Genomic DNA, 20,401 nt, shown 5'->3' on the forward strand with positions numbered 1-20,401 from the left:
ACTGAACAGAGACGTTTGTGCCAGACGGAGAAACGGAGACGAGGATGAGGAAGAATACGTGAAGGAAGCGGCGACACAAAGACGCAGAAGCACAATGGTGGAAAGATCTTATGAAAGGTCTCGGGCTGAAAGTGCAGGAAACCACAAAGAAACCAGGAAACCGATGGAGGGAAAACCGATGCATGGAGAGGAGATGGAGCTGATTGGCTGGTTTGTGAAAGAAAGCAGATGAAATCTGAACGCCAACGTCTGTGTAGAAAAACCAAAATAATTAATAGAAAATCATCAAACTGTTTCTTAGAACTACGTAAAAAAAAAAAGAATCTGCAGTTTAAATCACTTTTCTCTTCCACAGTGAGTCACAGGAGATGTTGAGTAAAACGCTTCAACCATAAAACCCCAGAAATAATAAAGATTTTCATGAGGAGACGCTGGACTGGATTCTTTAGAGATGTTTATGAACAAATTAAATACATTAAAATGATTCATTCATCCATTGGTAAAAATAATGAATCAATCCATGATGGTTGACCAGAAAAGGCTCTGATTTCAATTAAGAAATCAGAAATTGAAAAGGTGAAAGTTTGAGTTCAGAAATTCAAAATATAAAATCTGAATACAGACTGTAGCTTCTCGTTTGGTCACATTTAGCATTTTTCTGAAGGGGTTTCAATAGATCACCAGGGAATTGCTTCGTCATTCTTCCTGAGTAAAACAAGTGAGAAAACAAAAACAAACTTTAGTTAGTAAAAACTAAAGGGAGTCTTCACCAGGTGTTAGTTTTGCTGTTTTCTCAGCTGACTCCAGGCTGTAAATCGTTTCTTTCTTCGCTGCCTCAGACTCTGCAGGACATCCTTCGTGTTTTGGCGCTCCAGCTGAACTCAGCACCATGCTGCCGCCGCCGCCGCCGCCACCGCCTCCCACACTGACTCATAGTGGTGTGTGACTCACCGTATCGACGCGGCGGGTCCCGTCGCGGCAGCAGCTCTAAAAACCAATGATTCATTATATCTGGATTTGACTGATGCTCTCTCCTCGTCCTCCACAGCTTCTCTTCTCTGTCCTTCTTCACTTTCCATCCTCATCTTCTCATCCTCCATCTCTCTAGTCCGCTCTCTCTCTTCTCTCCCACTCGTTCTGCCACTTCTTCCTCACTCATTCTGTTGCTTCGTCTCGCCCCCTTCACTCTTTCTCACTCCTCCTCATCTCCATCTCATCCGGCATGGAGCTCCACCACTCTTTGACTTCAGACTTCACACTTTTTGTTTTCCACAAAGCAGAACTTTGTCAGGGAAACGAAGCATGAAAACACAAAGCTAACTTCTCATTTGGAGCAGCTGGACCAGCAGCAGGTGGTGCAGCTTTCAAACACATCGATCGAACGCTAAAACTGCATCAGAATGAATCACAGATTAGATCAATAAAAAACTACAGCAATGCAGATGTCAATCAAAGCAACACAGACATTCACTGCCAGTGATGTTTTGTGTTTTTCTTTCTCTTGCACTTTCTTCTGTTCAGGAAACTGTGTTTAGATGTTACCTTTTATCAGAGTCAGTTGAAATGCTAGAGGTGAATAATCTCGCTGTTGAACGTGTTTCTCTCAAATCCTCCAAAACCTTTTCTGTTCTTTCAGCTTCTTGTGTTTCCATCTGCAGTTTGATTGGAGACGATTCTTCTGAACTATGAGACAATTTTTTCCCTTCATTCTTCTGACAATGTTGTTTATGTCAGACATGTTCATGTCTGGATAATTTACAGACCTGAACATTTCAACCTCTGTTAATGCAGCAGAGCCAGGAGGAGCAGGTTAAAGGTTCACATCGTCACAGTGACGATGTGAACCTTTAACACGGATCACATCAGGATCCACATGTCCCCCTCAGTTTCTGTCCTGCAGAGGAAATAACTCGGCTGTCCATCCTGGTCCCTCCTACAATGTGATTCCTTCCCAGGCAGGAATGTGTTGCTGTTTATGCTTCACCTGTCTCTGCAACCCACCTGCTGCCAGGACGCAGCAACTTCAGCATCGTTGGCGCCGCATCTGAAAGGTTTGTTTTCTCAGTTTGTCTTCAATCAACTAAATGTTTTGAGCAACAAAATTTCTCTGTAAAAGAATCAATTTGAATTCATTTATTATGCTGCAAAGAAACTTAAAAACAATGGGAAGAGTGCAAGATTATATAATTTCCCTGTCAGGACTGAACCCTGAGGAAGCATGCAGCATGTCAGTGACCTCCGACCTGCAGTTTTTCCTCTGTTTCCTGCAGGCTGAGGGGTTTTTGTGCAGCAGGTGTTGAGTCAAACCTCTCAGTATGCAGAGGGTTGCTGTTTGAACTCTGCAGAGAGTAAAAGGTTTTCCACAACAACCGAGGCGCTCATCAGTCACAAAGTGACATTTTTACCCGACTTTAGTGGGTTTCAGATCCTGCAGCAAATACTCAACTAATTTCCGCCTCACTAAAGAGGAAACTCAAAACTCCAGCTTTCACTGAGGGAGGCGCTGTTTGAATATGGAGGAAAACATTGTTCATGAGTCTGATTTAACTGCTGCTTCGGTCGTTATGGTTTCACTTTGATGTTGCATGATCTGTTAGTAGTTTAGTCGTTATATTTAATGTTATTGATCCATTTATTTGGTTTAAAGCATAACAGAGAGATTTAATAATTAGGAAGTTATTCATGTAGTTTTTGGGTTGATTTATTGATGCACTAAACTACATTTGAAACTTTTATTTATGTAGTTTATTCCTCTGAAGGCTTTGGAATCCTGCAAACCAGCCACAAAATAACTGATCACTGATGTTTCTCCTCTGAAGGTTCGGCTACAACAGTCTCATCCTGGCTGCACCAACGTCTTTCAAACTGGGATCATTAATATATTTTTTATTCAGTATTGATCTGGGTTTTAATTCTCAGAGCTCATCAATCATGTATCGACTTCATTTAGAAGGAATTTTCTCCTTTATATTCTAAGACTGGAGTCAGAGATGTACAGTAAATACCAGCTTTTATGCATTAATATGACAACAGATTATGGAACATAAGTGCATGAACCTTTATTCATGCAAACCGTGACTCATAGTTTGGACAGTGTGTGTGACATTTAGCAGCAAAGGGCAGGAATCCTGGCCTGCAGAAGGCCCAGCAGAGCAGCCATGTTCTCCACACGCAGGCAGGTTGTTAGTGAAGACCCGCGGCTGAAGAAGCGCCGGACATGCAGGCATCGAACACGTGACACGACTCGCAATGCGACTCACTGTATGATCCTGTTAGCTGTGTTCAAGCAGGGAAAGAAAAACGATTCCAGATTTAGCAGCCAACAGAGTCTGACTTTTACAATGAAAATCAAAAGTTTTAAGTTTTTGCCACAGATTTCGGGTAATAATGTAAGTTCTACATGACAAATCATCATTAGAAATATGATGGGATACAGAATGGAGTCAGTGTCTGCCGTTAGGTTTTCTGTTTCCATTCTCTGATCCCTGCCAGGTGTTTCTCTCCAGGTGACAGGTGACAGGTGGGGTTCACCCTGGACAGATCCTCCACTCCTTTGTGTTTTCATCATTAGATCTGTCACTGTGACAACGGCATTTTCTCATCAGATAGCTGAGCTTTAATCATTTCAGGTTTCTCATTTCTCGCTCTCCTTGCTGTTCTCTGCAGTCTCCATCATGATTCTGCTGCCAGCTTCTCCACTTATTCTGCTGCTTTTTCAATGCAGATTATTTTGGTTCCTTCGGGTCTCACCTCATTTCTTCCTTTAAGTCGTGAGTCCATCAGCATTCCCTTCATGCTTTTGTCTCAGACATGATCGGATTTCCATATGAAGTCTGGCTTTATCTTTATATTTACTGCTTTGGACTTTTGGCCTCGCAGGACCCCGTACTGCACAGATGAACTTGTTTCCCTCTGAAGCGTCTCATGCACCAGGTTCTCTGTTATTCAGCCGTCTGTGACAGATGAGTCTGTGAGTGACAGGAGCAGCGACAGCTTGTGCCAGATTGGACAATAAATCAAATGAGATCAACTCAGAGTCTGTTTTAAACAACATGATGTTATGACACCAGAGGATTTGATTTCAGTTCATCATTACGGTGAAACAGAGCAGTAGCTGTGAAAGCAGCTTATGTTTTCTGTGTAAATCTGCTTAGAAGTGGAAATGCCTGTGAAGTCTGTTAGGTTTTAACAAAAATAACTACAAAAACACTAAATGGTCAGAAGCTGAATGATATGGCTAATTTAAACAAAAAATAATTACATTTTTGTCTAGTTGGATCCATGATGGTCACCTGCATGGCTTTATATACATATCATAGTTCGCTTGCAAGAAAGCACAATGTGAAAGCAAATCAACAAAATAAAGTCCAAACAAGTGGACAAAACATTTCCTGGTGTGAATATCAAACTTATCCTTCAGAAAAATGATGGTTTAAAAGCTGCAAAGTTACAGATTAGCTGTTGTCAATGTTTGCTGTTTGATGATCTGACAAAAATCCAAAGAGTGAAAAGAAAATTAACAAATCAAACAGATACGTCTGTGATGTTCTTGTCCGTTGCTTCCCTGGAGATTAATGTGGATGTTTGAAATGATTTCGTGGTTCCAGGCGATTCACTTCCTCCACATGAAGCCCATTTAGAGCCGTTTGATTGGAGCGCTGCGTTTCTGTCAGTGTGACCAGGAATCAAAGCACCTTTCTCTGTTTGAAGTATTAAACTAATTCTGTCATATATTTGTGATTCAAGGTTTTTAGTAGTGACCTTGGTCCTTTTCATTCTTGGTGATGTGATATGATGCGGAGAAGGCAGGAAACAGAAAGTGACCTGCAGAAAGTCAGCTGTCTGTTCATGGTGCTGCTTCCCTAAAAGGCTTTTATTTTTGGCACAGCCTGGTTCAGTTCAGGTGAAGGTTGCATCGTTTCTATTTAAAGAGGGCCAAGCAAAGCTTACTGTCATCTTCAAGAAACATATTTAGAAAGTTCATACCCTGCATGTAAAGAAAGATTTTTATATTAATAAACTGCATAAAGCTGCAGCTCTGATTCACACGGTGCCGTTTGGGCTGAAAGTGTTTTTTCATTGACATGATGAACCCTGAACTGACTCATTAGATCTGACAGCAGGACGACGCAGCAGCTCAGCTAACAGGCTAACAGACGTACATGTCATCATTTCTTTAAAGAATTAAACTCTGTAAACATTCTGGAAAACAATCGTTTATTGTCATAAAATGTTGGGTGTTGATACAGTTCCAGTCAGAAGATTTCTGCGACTCATTATAGACCTGAATGTTTTTAATTATCAGGTCATTCTTTCTCCAGGACGGAGTCGTCATGCAGGTCTGGATCAGTGGAAACTGGCAGCTGATGATCCTGGTTGAGTTCTGCCTCCTTCACCATCGTGTGACAACACTGAGCCAAGCGCAGAACAAACGGAAACTTTTGCATGTTGGGAATCCTTCAGAACCGTCACAGATTCCAAAATCAAACTTTTAACATCGGCAGGAAGTTTTAAAATGTGAAGCTTCTTTACCAAATGTTAGGAAAACCCAAGATGTTAAATGTTAAAGGAATCTGGTCCGGATGATCAGAACCAACCAGTGTTCCCATTTAAAGTGGAGACAGTTTTAGGTCTCGGTCCAATCCAGACGTCTTCACACTGGGAAGTTTTATGAACGAGACATAAACACTTCAAGATCATTTTCCGTTTTGTTTTTGACCACAGAACCAAGATGCATGTCAGACAGCAAGAAGAATAATGAATAATGAACAACTAAAATCTCAAATTTCATCTTAGATTAAAAGCTGGACGGTTGACAGTTGGAACCAGCACCAACAGAACCATCATCCAAACACATTTAAAATGCTTTGGAAATGAGTAAAAGAAGCATTAACATTAATATTCTGCATTGGTCGTCCCAAAGCCTCAACCTTTATGGACCATTTTCTGAAGTTCTTCCCCAGAAACCAACCAGTTCCAGTAAATCCAATCAGTTCTGCCAAAAAGGCTCAAAGGTCCAATCAGAAAACCCTGGAGGTTCCTGATGCAGTGAAACTTATTCTGAACTCTGTTAGGATCTGAGAAAACCTCCAGTAAAATCAACAACTGTTTTCATAAATCTGTGAAAGACTCTCCATCCTGGTAGAAAATGATTCAATAAGACAATGAAGACATGAATAACCCAGATAAACCCAATTAAACTTCCACGTCTTTCATTTTATGGGTCATGGAAGCAGCTGATGTCACAGGGGAGGAAATGTGTTCATGTTCTGATCTTTTTTCTCTTGCAGAGCAGGTGATGATGACATGTGATCATTTCTCATATAAACACAAATAGGTTAACAGCATGTAAACACAGCACAGATGCAAAACTGCAGAGAGCTGCATGTAAACCAAACTGGTAAAAACAAAGTCAAGAAATCCAACAAATATTCATTAAAGTGAAGCACCTATTGGCACAAACACATTTCACTGGGAACATCTAATTACTGAAGGCTGACCTCTGACCTTTATCATGGTTGTTTTGTCTTGTTGTTTCTCTACTAACATCACATTTATTACTCTACTTTTACTGCGGTGCATGTTTTTATTCTTAAATGTACATAATGATCAGCTAACATCTCGTCTAGTTGTTTTTATTGGTTCACATTTTTCAGGTGGACATTTGAAACCTTAAAACTAAATAAATCCATCAGTCAAAAAACAAAACAAAGTTAGCATTACGATAGAAATATTTAAGTACATGAATAAAAAATAACTCAGAAAAACCTCATTTCTTTTTTCCCTTCTGTACAAAGTTACAACAGTGACGTCAGCGTTGTTCTTAAGGCTGAGACGGTTTGGGTCGACGACGGGAAACAGAAGAACCAACGACTCAAAGTTCCTCTTAACTTCACTATTTCCACTGGTTGAATCTCATTGTAGTTTATTTATTACCTCCAGGTTTTGTGAACTGATGGCATCTCCACCACGTCGCCACACAGCCTGCCGGGTGTGTGTGTTCCTGTGTGTCTGCTGGACTCCAGTCTCCATATCTGCTGTGGCAGAACATGGACCGCAGCCACTGTGGCTCTGCGCCCAGAGCGAGGGCAGTTCAGAGGTTCTGACGCATGACTGCACCGATCTGGGAACATTTCCTGACCCAAACCCACCAGGACCACTGCAGAGTCTGCAGCTCTGGTTCCAAATCGACTCAGACTGAAACATCAGCACCTGCAGGTCCGAATGAGACCAAGATTTCTGCTCCATCATCTCTGATTCTGTCCCACTTACAGATTAAAACCCGGCAGCTTCATGGATTCTGTATATTTTCATTTCCTGCTCAGAGCAGCTTTAATGAATGATTAAAGGAGTTAAAGGCGTCAGTAAGAGCGATCCACTTCCTCAGCAGAAAGGTTTTCCCAGCCTGCATTGCTCCGTCTGCTGCTGCAGAATGAGTCGGTAATGAGGAGGAATGTAAGCAGCCCAGACAGCAGGGGGGAAACTAAAGCCTCATCTCATTGTTTTACACAAAAGAACAACTCTATTCTATAAATGAAACATAAATGCAATTTATGCTGCTCCACTTCAAACACAACCTCAGCAAAGACTTGAAATTAGACTCAGATTATCAAACACACAGCAGCTTCTGTTCCTTCACATCCAATATAGTGAATATATGTATTTTTATTAAATTAAAGCACCAGATTCTTGGTTTTTCAACTCAATAATCCAACAGAAGAGTGTTGTTATATCGGGTTTTACATCCAAACTCTGGTTTTTGGGAGGAAAGTCGTTAAACAGAGGTTAGTGTCCTGATCCACTGAGTTTCTATGGTTCTGCTTTAGTTTTGCTCTTCAGTTTGGATGAAATTAACAGTTAAAGATGTTTTACGTTACATTTTGATAAAACCGACGTTTCCCTGTTTTGTTTCTCAGCAGATTGTTTTTCAGCGTCTTTAAAGAAATGAAATATTAGTTCTTTTAACCTCAGTCTGATATATAAAACATGCAGCTCTTGTTTCATATTCATATGATTTCATTGTTGTTGCATCTTGTTTTTTCCACTTCAGAGCTGCTTGAATATTTCACAGGTTATGAATCATTTTTCTGGCACTTTTAATTAAAGCACACCCACAAACAAATCCAGCCACTGCTACAGAAAGAGAAAATTATTCTGACGCTGCTGCCCAAAAATCAAACATATTTTACCTTTAGTCTTTCATGCTTATCATCTGACCTGTGACAGAGAAAGACTCTTATTTTAGCGAGTACAGGAAGTCCAGCTAAGCTCTTCCTGTTTGTCTTTTAGGCTTTTAGTCCTGAACTGACTCATTTCAAACTGTGATGTAAAACGTTTAAATCAGAGCGGGTCAACAGGGCGGCCATTTATCAAACCCTCTGAGTCGGACCAGAACCGGATCTGTAACTGGGTGCCATGGTGATGCCCTCTGCATCACTCTGTTTGTCACCTCAAAGTGTGGAAACCGCGAGTTATCTGAATGATTCCCGAAGCGAGAGCGACCGAACCGTCTGCTGTCAGGCAGCTTAAATCATCACTTCCAGTTTGGAAAGAAAACATCAGAGATCAATAGAGCAGTTTGTGTCTGGACTCTGTTCTCCGGGCTCATTAGGGACAGAACTCTGTCAGTCTTATATCACACTGTGTGAGCGCAGAAAAACATGCAGGGTAGAGACAAAACGTTTCTGCCTCATCACTGAACTTTCTGTGGGAAAAACTTGATTTTGAGTTTGTAAGACGGTAACTGATTCAGTCCAACTTTAACCGGGTTCTTCATCCACTGTAACGACTGGAAACCTGGATGGTCCAAACCTCAGGTTTATTCCCACCCTGACAACTAAACACAAACTAGTAAGAGTTGTTGTCACCCTTTTAATATATTATACTTATAAATAAATATTGTAGTAATTTTGTATAAAATTACAACTAGTCTACGCAGATGATAAAAGACAAAAAACCACTTAAAACTTCAGATTTTTGTTCAGCAATATTTTGATTTTTAGATTTGAAGCAGTTCTGCTCTACTACTCTATCTCCCATTTCATCTGCCATTGTTACAAGAATAAAACTCTCTGGCCGCAGTGCATCTTGGGATAGGATGGACCACGAAGGACAAACTAAACCCTTCGAATCCGGGGACAGAACCTTGAGGAACCTTTGAATCCAGACAATCTTCTTGGTGAAGCTGTGAGGTAATCGATCTTTAATGCGGCTTTCCAAGGATGCAGCTCATGAATGTCGGTGACCCATTTCGAATCTGAATGGTGAACGAACAACACCGGGTTGAATTCCTGTCAGTCCTTCTATTCTACATTGAAGGGAACACAGAATAGTGATAAATGTGCTCAGTGGCCACGACTATAAATACATTTCTTCTTCCCTTCCAGTGTCGATCTCAGAAAATGAAACACTGATGAAGAACAAAGTGCAGCTTTCAAACTGAGGCTGTTGTGCCCGGCAACCAAAACATGAAGGACAGAACAAGAAAAGGCACAAGCACATTCAATCCAGAGTCTAAAATCATCATTTGTGTCCTCACTGCAGGGCCCCGTTTCAGACTGCAGGGCCGCGTTTCAGACTGCAGGGCCGCGTTTCAGGCTGCAGGGCCGCGTTTCAGGCTGCAGGGCCGCGTTTCAGAATGCAGGGTCACGTTTCAGGCTGCAGGGCCGCGTTTCAGGCTGCAGGGCCGCGTTTCAGACTGCAGGGCCGCGTTTCAGACTGCATGGCCGCGTTTCAGACTGCAGGGCCGCGTTTCAGACTGCATGGCCGCGTTTCAGACTGCAGGGCCCCGTTTCAGACTGCAGGGCCGCGTTTCAGACTGCAGGGCCGCGTTTCAGACTGCAGGGCCCCGTTTCAGACTGCAGGGCCGCGTTTCAGGCTGCAGGGCCGCGTTTCAGGCTGCAGGGCCGCGTTTCAGGCTGCAGGGTCGTGCTAAACAAGGTCTGCTCTGTTCAGAAGAGAGCTGCCTGCCACAAACATCACAGATCAGAAACACAGAAGCTTTCAGCTAACTATTCCTGAACAAGCATTAAGCATGGTGACAAAAAGCTGCTAAACTCTCCAATCTGTACATTGTTTACATTTTTACACATTGTCTCTGTTTGTCCAGTTTTGCTGAAGAGCAGCTGGTGGAGAACCAACAAGCAGCTGCAGCTCCTGTTTGGTTCTCCGAGGCTCCAACTGAAGATGAAAGGCAGCGAGACGTGAGCTGGTGGATTTCCATCCGTCCAGACAGAGGAGTGTAAACCGGCATGCAGCTCGGTCAGCGACTGTCCAGCGTAGAGCCAGACGTCCCTGATGCTTCAGTCAAACACTTCGCTCTTCTGCTGCAGCCTCCCGTCTCCTCTGGCCTTAACCTTCAGACATAAGGAGGAGATGATCAGTCTGCAGCAGGGAGGTTAGTCCCGCCCTCCGGATGTTTCACGGCTCTCCTGATTGGCTGCGTTGCCTCTTCAGGCGTCTGCGTCTGGCTTCTCCACCAGCTTCAGAGCCTCGTGCATGCCGGCTGCCGACAGCTTCCGGTTGATGTTCCGGTAGCGGCAGCGCAGCAGGTTGCTGTAGGTGGTCCGCAGGTCGCGGTTGAAAGGCGTAGATGAAGGGGTTGATGAGGGAGTTGGCGTAGCCGAGCCACAGCAGCGTCCTCTCCAGCCACAGCGGCACGCAGCTGCACTCCACGCCGCAGACGAAGGGCCGGGCCGTGGACACCAGGAAGAACGGCAGCCAGCAGAAGGTGAAGGCGCCCACCACGATGCCCAGGGTAGCTGCCGCCTTCTGCTCCCGCTTGAAGATGGACTGGTTCTTCCTCTTCCTCCGCTGGTGGTGCTCGCCGCTCTTTAGAAGGCGGGACACGCGGCTGCTGCACTCCTCCTCCACCTCCCGCTGCAGCTTCAGCGCCACCGCCACGCAGTCCAGGCTCTCGTCCTCCTCCTCACATTGCTCTGTCTCCGTTGCCTCGACGCTCCCCGTCTCCCCAGACTCTGATGGCTGCCGGGGCTCGTGCACCCCTCGGCCCCCTCTGTGTGCCGCCCCTGCGCGGAGCTCCCCTTCCCTGGGGAAGCCAGTGATTGTGTGCTTGGCGGCGCTGAGCTTGGCTGCTCTGTAGATCCTGTAGTACATGATCAACATGACCGACATGGGGATGTAGAAGGCCACGGCCGTGGAGTAGACGGTGTAGCCAAAGTCCTGGCTGATGAGGCAGACTCTGCCGTCGTTGACGTTCTGCGCCCAGCCGAAGAGCGGGGGCAGGGTGATGGAGGCGGAGAGGAGCCACACTGACAGGATCATCTTGGCCATGCAGCAGCCGTTCTGTCGGACGGGATAGGTCAGAGGTTTGGTGATGCCCAGATACCTGCAGGCAAAACAAACTCAAGATTTTCACAGTTGTACTTAAAAATGAGCTGATTGGAGAAATGGCTTGCCTCTCAAGAGCAATGCTCACCCCACCCCCAACAAGGTGCCCTTGAACAAAGAGCTTAACCACAATCTGTGTGAGCCATATGCAGCCACAGATGGGAGCTGTGAGATTTTCTGAATGAAAAGCAGTCGGATGCTGCAGGAAGTCGTCTGACTGAAGGTCCAGGTTACAGCTGGACCTCAGAGAACAGAACAGCCTCCATCTGGGGCAACTGACTCTAAAGGCTACAGGAACATGCATTGGATTAATGTAAGCCTGTGTTCACTGATCTACATGCAGGGTGAGAGCAGAATCTGACTCAGAGCTCAGAGCTGAGATCAAACTGAAATCCTAAAACTGGAATCAGATCTGATTTCATGACTCAATGACTGGAAATGAAGGATTAATGGAAACAAATCATCTCCAGTCTCAGGTTGATGAAATCTGCAGATGAAAGATGTGAAAGTTTCTCCTGCAACTCTTTGTTTCCTGTAAAAATGTGACTTTATGGTTTGAGGTTTAGTTTCAGAAGTTTTTTTTTTTTTACCTGTCGATGCTGATTACGCACAGAGACATGATGGACGCGGTGCAGCACATCACATCCATTGCGATGAAAACGTTGCAGAAAAACTGTCCGAATATCCACTGGCCGCCGATGAGGTCCGTGATGCTGACGAACGGCATCACGGCCAGCGCCACGGACAGGTCGGCCAGCGCCAGACACGATCAGGTAGTTGGAAGGTTGGCGCAGCTTCTTCACGAAGCACACCGAGATGACCACCAGCAGGTTCCCGCAGATGGTGGACAGGGTGAGCATGGTGAGCACCCCGCCGATCAGAACCTTCTCCACGCGGCCGTAGCTCAGGATCTGCTCCCCGCAGCGCGTCCCGTTCGTCTCCATGACCTGCGGCTGACTGGAGGAGGTTGGAGAAGTGGCCGCTGCCGCCGCCGCTGCCGCAGCCTCTGCGGCGTCCTGCGCAATTTTCAGCAGCCGAGGCGCCAGAGCTTCAGAGATCATCATGTTGGTGGACACGCCGGGCTCCCCGCCGCCGACTGTGTCCTCGATCATGAACGCGGACCTCATGTTGTCAGCGGAGAAAGTTCCGTTAGTCGCTCCCACAACAACCATCCTGGAGTCCGGCGGTTCTTTTTATCCATGAACGAACTGGAGAGCCGTCCAGCGGTGACATGGACGCGCACAGTTGTGCCTGCGTTGGTGTGAAGAAAGAGTTATTTTCTGCCAGAACACAGTTACGTCTCGGCGAGCTTCGGGGACATCGTGCGCGTTATTACGCATGTAGCGCGTCGTGGGCACATTCCCAAACACTCCGACCCATAAATCCCGCTTTGTGTTCCTGACGGTCTGATCTCCAGCAGCTGCAACCATACAGAAACTCTGAACCCGCCGTGCGCGCGGATCACTCGCAAAAGTTGCCACGTCACGTCAAAAGGCACCTCGGAGAGATCGAAAGCAGCCGATCATACCAACACCCCAACACACACACACGCACACACAAACACCCCCCCCACACACACGCACACACAAACACCCCCCCCCCCCACACACGCACACACACAAACACACACACGCACGCACACACACACAGACACACACACACACACCCACGCAAACACACGCACAGACACACACACACGCAAACACACACACTCACACGCACACACACACGCAAATACACACGCAAACACCCCCACCCCCACACGCACACACGCAAACACACACAACCCCCCCCCCACACACACACACACGCACGCACGCACGCACGCACGCACACCACACACACACACACACACACACACACCTTGACTTTAATGATCCTATGAAATGGAAAAGCTTTTTGTGACTTTGGATTATTAACAATGTCGTCTGGCTCTCAGTTTCCGTCTCATCGTTCCAAAAGCTGTTTATCAGATTAAGATCGCACCTCTGTGCAGATGATTCTTTTGATTTCATGTTGGCTGTTTGACCTCTGACCTCCACTGTCAAGGTCAGAGGATCCGTCCAAATCAAGTCCAGTCACCCGAATATATATATATATATATATATATATATATATATATATATATATGTGTGCCGCCCCTGCGGCACACATATATATTGCCCATACCTGAAGCACTTGAAACTGCCAAACAGAGGCTCCAAGCCTTGGCCAGCCGCCTAAAGAGATACACAAGGGAGAATGAATCCAGAAGGATTAACCGGCTCTTCTCCACTCAACCAGCTAAGGTGTACTCTCAATGGCAGGGTAATAACAACAGAGCAGACCCACCAAGGCTGGAGACGGAACAATACTGGAAAGGCATATGGGAAAGGGAGGCGTCCCACAACAGCAATGCACAGTGGCTGATCTCTCTACGAGAGGACCACAGCAACCTCCCTGAGCAAGCCCCGGTAACCATCACTGTGACAGATGTTCAAGAAAGACTCTCAGGCATGAAAAATTGGACAGCACCAGGGCCTGACATGATCCATGCCTACTGGCTAAAGAAACTCACTGCTCTCCATGAGCGACTGGCAGCCCAAATGAACCAGCTGCTACAAAGTGGGACTCACCCTGAATGGTTAACTGAAGGGCGGACAATCCTAATCCAGAAGGATCCATCAAAGGGTCCAGTCCCACCCAACTACCGACCAATAACCTGCCTCTCCACAACCTGGAAGCTCATGTCAGGCATCATAGCGGCCAAGATAAGCAAACACATGGATAAACACATGAGCACGGCACAGAAGGATATCGGTGTAAATACCAGAGGAGCCAAACACCAACTCCTCGTAGACCGCACAGTTGCCCGAGACTGCAAAACCCGACACACCAACCTGTGCATGGCTTGGATCGATTACAAGAAAGCCTATGACTCAATGCCGCATACTTGGATCATTGAATGCCTAGAGATGTATAACATCAACAGGATTCTGAGAGCCTTCATTGCAAACTCGATGAAGCTGTGGAAAACCACGCTTGAAGCCAACTGCAAACCACTTGCACAAGTGTCCATCAAATGTGGCATATACCAAGGAGATGCTCTGTCCCCGCTACTGTTCTGCATAGGCCTGAACCCCCTCAGCCAAATTATCAACAAGACTGGCTACGGATACCGACTCAAAAATGGGGCCAACATCAGTCACCTCCTCTACATGGATGACATCAAGCTGTATGCCAAGAGTGAGCGAGACATCGACTCACTGATCCACACCACCAGGATCTACAGCACTGACATTGGGATGTCATTCGGACTAGAGAAGTGTGGTCGGCTGATCACAAAGAGGGGAAGGTGATCCGCACAGAAGGAGTCTCACTCCCACAAGGAACAATAGCAGACATAGAGGACAGTTACAAGTACCTAGGTATACCACAAGCAAATGGCAACCTCGATGAGACCACAAGGAGAGGAGCCACAGCTAAATACCTCCAACGAATAAGGCAAGTCCTGAAAAGCCAGCTCAATGGCAAGAACAAAATCCGTGCGATAAACAGCTATGCCCTGCCAGTAATCAGATACCCTGCTGGAATAATTAGCTGGCCAAAGGAGGAGATAAAAGCCACAGATATTAAGACTAGAAAGCTACTAACCATGCATGGAGGGTTCCATCCCAAATCCAGCACCCTGAGACTGTACACGAGCCGCAAGGAAGGAGGCAGAGGACTAGTGAGTGTGAGAACCACTGTCCAGGACGAAACAACTAAGATCCATAAATACATCAGGGACAAAGCCTCAACAGACAATGTGCTCAGTGAATGTCTCGGACAACAGGGAACGGAGGTTGAGGTGCCAGAGATACCATCATGGGAGGACAAGCCCCTACATGGGATGTACCACCAGCAAATAACCCAAGTGGCTGATATCAGTAAATCCTACCAATGGCTGGAAAAAGCTGAACTCAAGGACAGCACAGAGGCCCTCATCCTGGCCGCCCAGGAACAGGCCATAAACACCAGAGCAATAGAGGCCCAGATCTACCACACCAGACAAGACCCAAGGTGTAGGTTGTGCAAGGAGACTGAGACAGTCCAGCACATCACAGCAGGGTGCAAGATACTGGCAGGGAAAGCGTACATGGAGCGACATAACCAAGTGGCAGGCATAGTGTACAGAAACATCTGTGCAGAATATGGACTGGAAACCCCGAGATCAAAGTGGGAAACACCCCCAAAGGTGGTGGAGAACGCCAGAGCTAAGATCCTGTGGGACTTCCACATCCAGACAGACAAAATGGTAATGGCGAACCAACCAGACATTGTCGTAGTGGATAAACATCAGAGGAAAGCCGTTGTGGTAGATGTAGCAATACCAAGTGATTGCAACATCAGGAAAAAGGAGCACGAGAAACTGGAGAAATACCAGGGCCTCAGGGAAGAACTGGAGAGTGCCTGGAAGGTGAAGACCACAGTGGTGCCTGTGGTCATCGGGGCCCTCGGGGCAGTAACCCCCAAACTGGAGCAGTGGCTACAACAGATCCCAGGAACATCAGACATCTCAGTCCAGAAATGTGCAGTCCTTGGCACAGCCAAGATACTGCGCAGAACCCTCAAGCTCCCAGGCCTCTGGTAGAGGACCCGAGCTCAGAGGATAAGAACCACCCGCGGTGGGTGAGAACGGAATTTTTTTATATATATATATATATATATATATATATATATATATATAATATATATATATATATATATATATATATATATATATATATATATATATATTCATATATATATGTATAAGGCTGTTTTTGTTCCATGTTGTTTACATTTTCTTTTTCCAAATCTGCCTTTAATGAATAAATGTGGTTGTCTTATCTCATGTTTCGAGTTAGAAATAAAAATGTTGAAATAGATGAATTTGAGCAGTGATGTTGAATGTGGGGGAAGCCGGAGCGCCCAGAGTGAACCCACACCTACACGGGGAGACATTTCCCCCCGTGCAGTCTGGCTTTTTAATATTAAAATGTCCAATTAACATCATCTGAACCTCTTTATCCAATCCAGCTTTGAAATCTAATGTGCTGGAGACATAATTTCATGTCTACAGTGGATGGACTTTATTTCTGTTTGTGAATTTCTGCAGAAGTGACGGAGATAAAGCCTTCCTAAATCGTTTCCACAGAGATAATTTTTTCATGGGTCTTTCTTGATCACAGTTTTCCTTCTCCTCAGCTGACTGTTCTGCTAAATGAGTCTCTGAGTCCTGAGTTGATGTTTGTATTGTATCTTCATTTAATGTGACCTTTGTCTGTGGAGGTGATGGTCTCTGGTCTCTCTGCCCTTCTGTCTCCATTTGCATTGAAGTTGTCTGGGGGATCTCTGGTACGATGTCTAAACCAGTTCTTGGTATTTTAGTGTCTTCAATCAACTTGTTATTCGTCTCCACTGGGTTGACAGCAGCTTCCATTTCAGCTCTCATTGTTATCTGCTTGTTTTTCTGACATTTAGATTCAGTCAATTCTTCTGAAATGATCTGCTGAATGATCACTTCTTCTATAGTTAGAATCTGGTTTATAACAGAGGCTGTCTGAACCCATTCTGCTTCTGGTTCTGAAACTCCCTGTTTACTGCTTACTCCAGAAACCGTGTCATTATTTAAGGTTTCCGATTCAGAGCCAGATTTCTTTGTCCATTCTATTCTGTTTTGACTTGAAGATGTCTTGTACAGCTTTTTCTGCCCATCATGGTACCCATTCAGATCAGCCCACTGAGTTTCAGAGGGCTGATCGCTTAGAAATAAAAATATCTCAGTTTGCCTAAAAATTGTTTGTCGGACTGGTTTCAGATGGTATCTAGTGTCCAACACATGTATCTCAGTTTGCCTAAAAATTGTTTGTCGGACTGGTTTCAGACGGCATCTAGTGTCCAACACATGTGTCTCGGGTTGCGTACAAAGTGTTTGTCGGACTGGTATCAGACGGCATCTAGTGTCCAACACATGTATCTCCGCTTGCGTACAAAGTGTTTGTCGGACTGGTATCAGACGGCATCTAGTGTCCAACACATGTATCTTGGGTTGCGTACAAAGTGTTTGTCGGACTGGTTTCAGACAGCATCTAGTGTCCAACACATGTATCTTGGGTTGCGTACAAAGTGTTTGTCGGACTGGTATCAGACGGCATCTAGTGTCCAACACATGTATCTTGGGTTGCGTACAAAGTGTTTGTCGGACTGGTTTCAGACGGCATGTAGTGTCCAACACATGTATCTCCGCTTGCGTACAAAGTGTTTGTCGAACTGGTTTCAGATGGTATCTGGTGTCCAACACATGTATCTCAGCTTGCGTACAAAGTGTTCGAGGGACTGGCTTTAACTGATAGCTGGTTTCCTGTGCGTCTTGCTCTGTTTCCATTGCAGCAGACTGGTAATCAACTGTTTGTGGGCGATTTTCTGACACTGTCTGAGTTTCAACAGAAACCATTGGACTCTTTCTTCGTCTTCTCACGGATAGTATCTTTCTCACCAAATCTTTCTGTTGTTTAATTTCAGCATTTAGTTTCTTATTTATTGCAGACATCTCATCAAGTTGTTTAATGAGGTACTTCTGTACTGCAATATGGACCAGTTCAAATTCCATCAATTTGGCTAAACACTCACACTTTGGATGATTTGTTGCCTTTTCAGAGGTGTAGGGTGAAACCATAGAAACATTTTGGGGTCCAATGATATCAGGGAAAAAGCTGACATCCACATGAGGCTCTGAGTCGGGGAGCGTTTTCCAAAATGTCTTCGGTCCGCTGCTGGGCAAAGCTGCCTGATGACTTTGTTGTTCTGCCAGAGGACCTTTACTGATCTCATCATTTTCAGCAAAAAACGAAAGATCAATGCAAGCACCTTCCTCGGGGAAGGATTTCCACAGCAGTGGGGTCCTCTTGTTGCGCTTACTCTTAGAAAGCTGTTTGTCCCTTTTTTGATTGACTTTCTTTAGTGAGCTGGAGATGTTTTGCTCTTCGGCGTCCGGCTGTGTGGTAGAAATTGCCGTGCTGTCAGAAAAACTTTCCTCTTTCAAGGAAACGCCTTCGTCACGTTCTTGTGAAGCCATTGAAACATTTTTTGTTCCAATGATATCAGGGAAAAAGCTGACATCCACATGAGGCTCTGAGTCGGGGAGCGTTTTCCAAAATGTCTTCGGTCCACTGCTGGACAAAGCTGCCTGATGACTTTGTTGTGCTGCCAGAGGACCATTACTGATCTCATCATTTTCAGCAAAAAACGAAAGATCAATGCAAGCACCTTTTTCGGGGAAGGATTTCCACAACAGTGGGGTCTTCTTGTTGCGCTTACTCTTAGAAAGCTGTTTGTCCCCTTTTTGATTGACTTTCTTTACTGAGCTGGAGATGTTTTGCTCTTCGGCGTCCGGCTGTGTGGTAGAAATTGCTGTGCTGTCAGGAAAACTTTCCTCTTTCAAGGAAGCGCCTTCGTCACGTTCTTGTGAAACCATTGAAACATTTTGGGGTCCAATGACATCAGGGAAAAAGCTGACATCCACATGAGGCTCTGAGTCGGGGAGCGTTTTCCAAAGGGTCTTCGGTCCGCTGCTGGGCAAAGCTGCCTGATGACTTTGTTGTTCTGCCAGAGGACCATTAATGATGTCAGTTTTTTCAGTAAAAAATGAAAGATCAATGCAAGCACCTTCCTCGGGGAAGGATTTCCACAACAGTGGGGTCTTCTTGTTGCGCTTACTCTTAGAAAGCTGTTTGTCTCCTTTTTCATCCACTGTCTCCAATGCATTGGTATTCGATTCACTTTCTACCATCATTGAAGAGTCCTGCAGTTCGATATTCTCGGTAGACTTCTTCAGCTCCTCAGCTGCGTGCAGCTCCCACCACACTGCAAATGACATCTTCTTCTTTTTGCGCTTGGGTGGTTTGGGTGGCTGTAACTCCCTGTCCACAATGTTGTCGGTTGCGACTTCTTCGACTGTCGGTTGGTTGGACTGCATTGTATCCTTTCGTTGATTTGGGTTGTTAATTAAAATCACTTTTCTAGAATCTCTGTAAATTTCAAGTTAAGTTTGATGTCAATCTCCTAAAGAAATGAGCACCAAACAAAGTTGAAGATCTTACTGTGAACTGCTAAACGAACTCTCAAGACGAACGTATCACCAACGGCTGCTAACAGGTTGTGACATCAGTAGATCGATGTGAGGAAATTTAATAATCGCTGGTGATGTCAGAATTCTGCCTTTGGAGTCACATTGTGATGTCATAGTTTCAGAGAGTGTCAGTGGGCTTTTAAACTGTCACTGGTTGCCATAGTTATCAGTGACTATGGTAACTATGGAAAAATATAATAAAATAATTTATATTGCTATTTTTCCCCTGCCAACTTAATAATAGTATAGTTTTAAAAAAGCTTTCTGATATATATATATATATATATATATATATATATATATTATATATATATATATATATATATATATATATATAAATTCCCTTCTCACCCACGCGGGTGGATCTTATCCTCTGAGCTTGGGTCCTCTACCAGAGGCCTGGGAGCTTGAGGGTTCTGCGCAGTATCTTGGCTGTGCCAAGGACTGCACATTTCTGGACTGAGATGTCTGATGTTGTTCCTGGGATCTGTTGTAGCCACTGCTCCAGTTTGGGGGTTACTGCCCCGAGGGCCCCGATGACCACAGGCACCACTGTGGTCTTCACATTCCAGGCCCTCTCCAGTTCCTCCCGGAGGCCCTGGTATTTCTCCAGTTTCTGGAGAAATACCAGGTGATGACTTTATTAATGATCAGTAGACAGACAATATAAATACATATGAACAATTCTTGGTGGTGGGTGTTATCACAAAATCAAAAGTCCAAACACTGAATCAGTGGAGATAATCTTTGTAGAAAAAATTCCATTATCATTTAGAGTTGTAGATTTTATCTTTTAAGTTGATATTGGCTTTTAAACCAAATAATTTCAAGTTCTTTATTAACCTTCTTTTTGGGGACCAGGAAGTAGGTGGTACTTGACCATATTTGGAAAAAGTGTGTGAATTACAATGAGGTGCAGTA

At 44.9% G+C, this 20,401-nt stretch overlaps 1 pseudogene; it reads right to left on the reverse strand.

The window, feature by feature from the left end:
- Positions 1-9,644: 9,644 nt before the first annotated feature.
- LOC129355208 (5-hydroxytryptamine receptor 7-like) lies at positions 9,645-12,918 on the reverse strand (annotated as a pseudogene).
- Positions 12,919-20,401: the final 7,483 nt, after the last annotated feature.

This window comes from Poeciliopsis prolifica, unplaced genomic scaffold (genome assembly GCF_027474105.1).
Source record: "Poeciliopsis prolifica strain line A6 unplaced genomic scaffold, Auburn_PproV2 SCAFFOLD126, whole genome shotgun sequence".
Classification (NCBI taxonomy): Eukaryota; Metazoa; Chordata; class Actinopteri; order Cyprinodontiformes; family Poeciliidae; genus Poeciliopsis; species Poeciliopsis prolifica.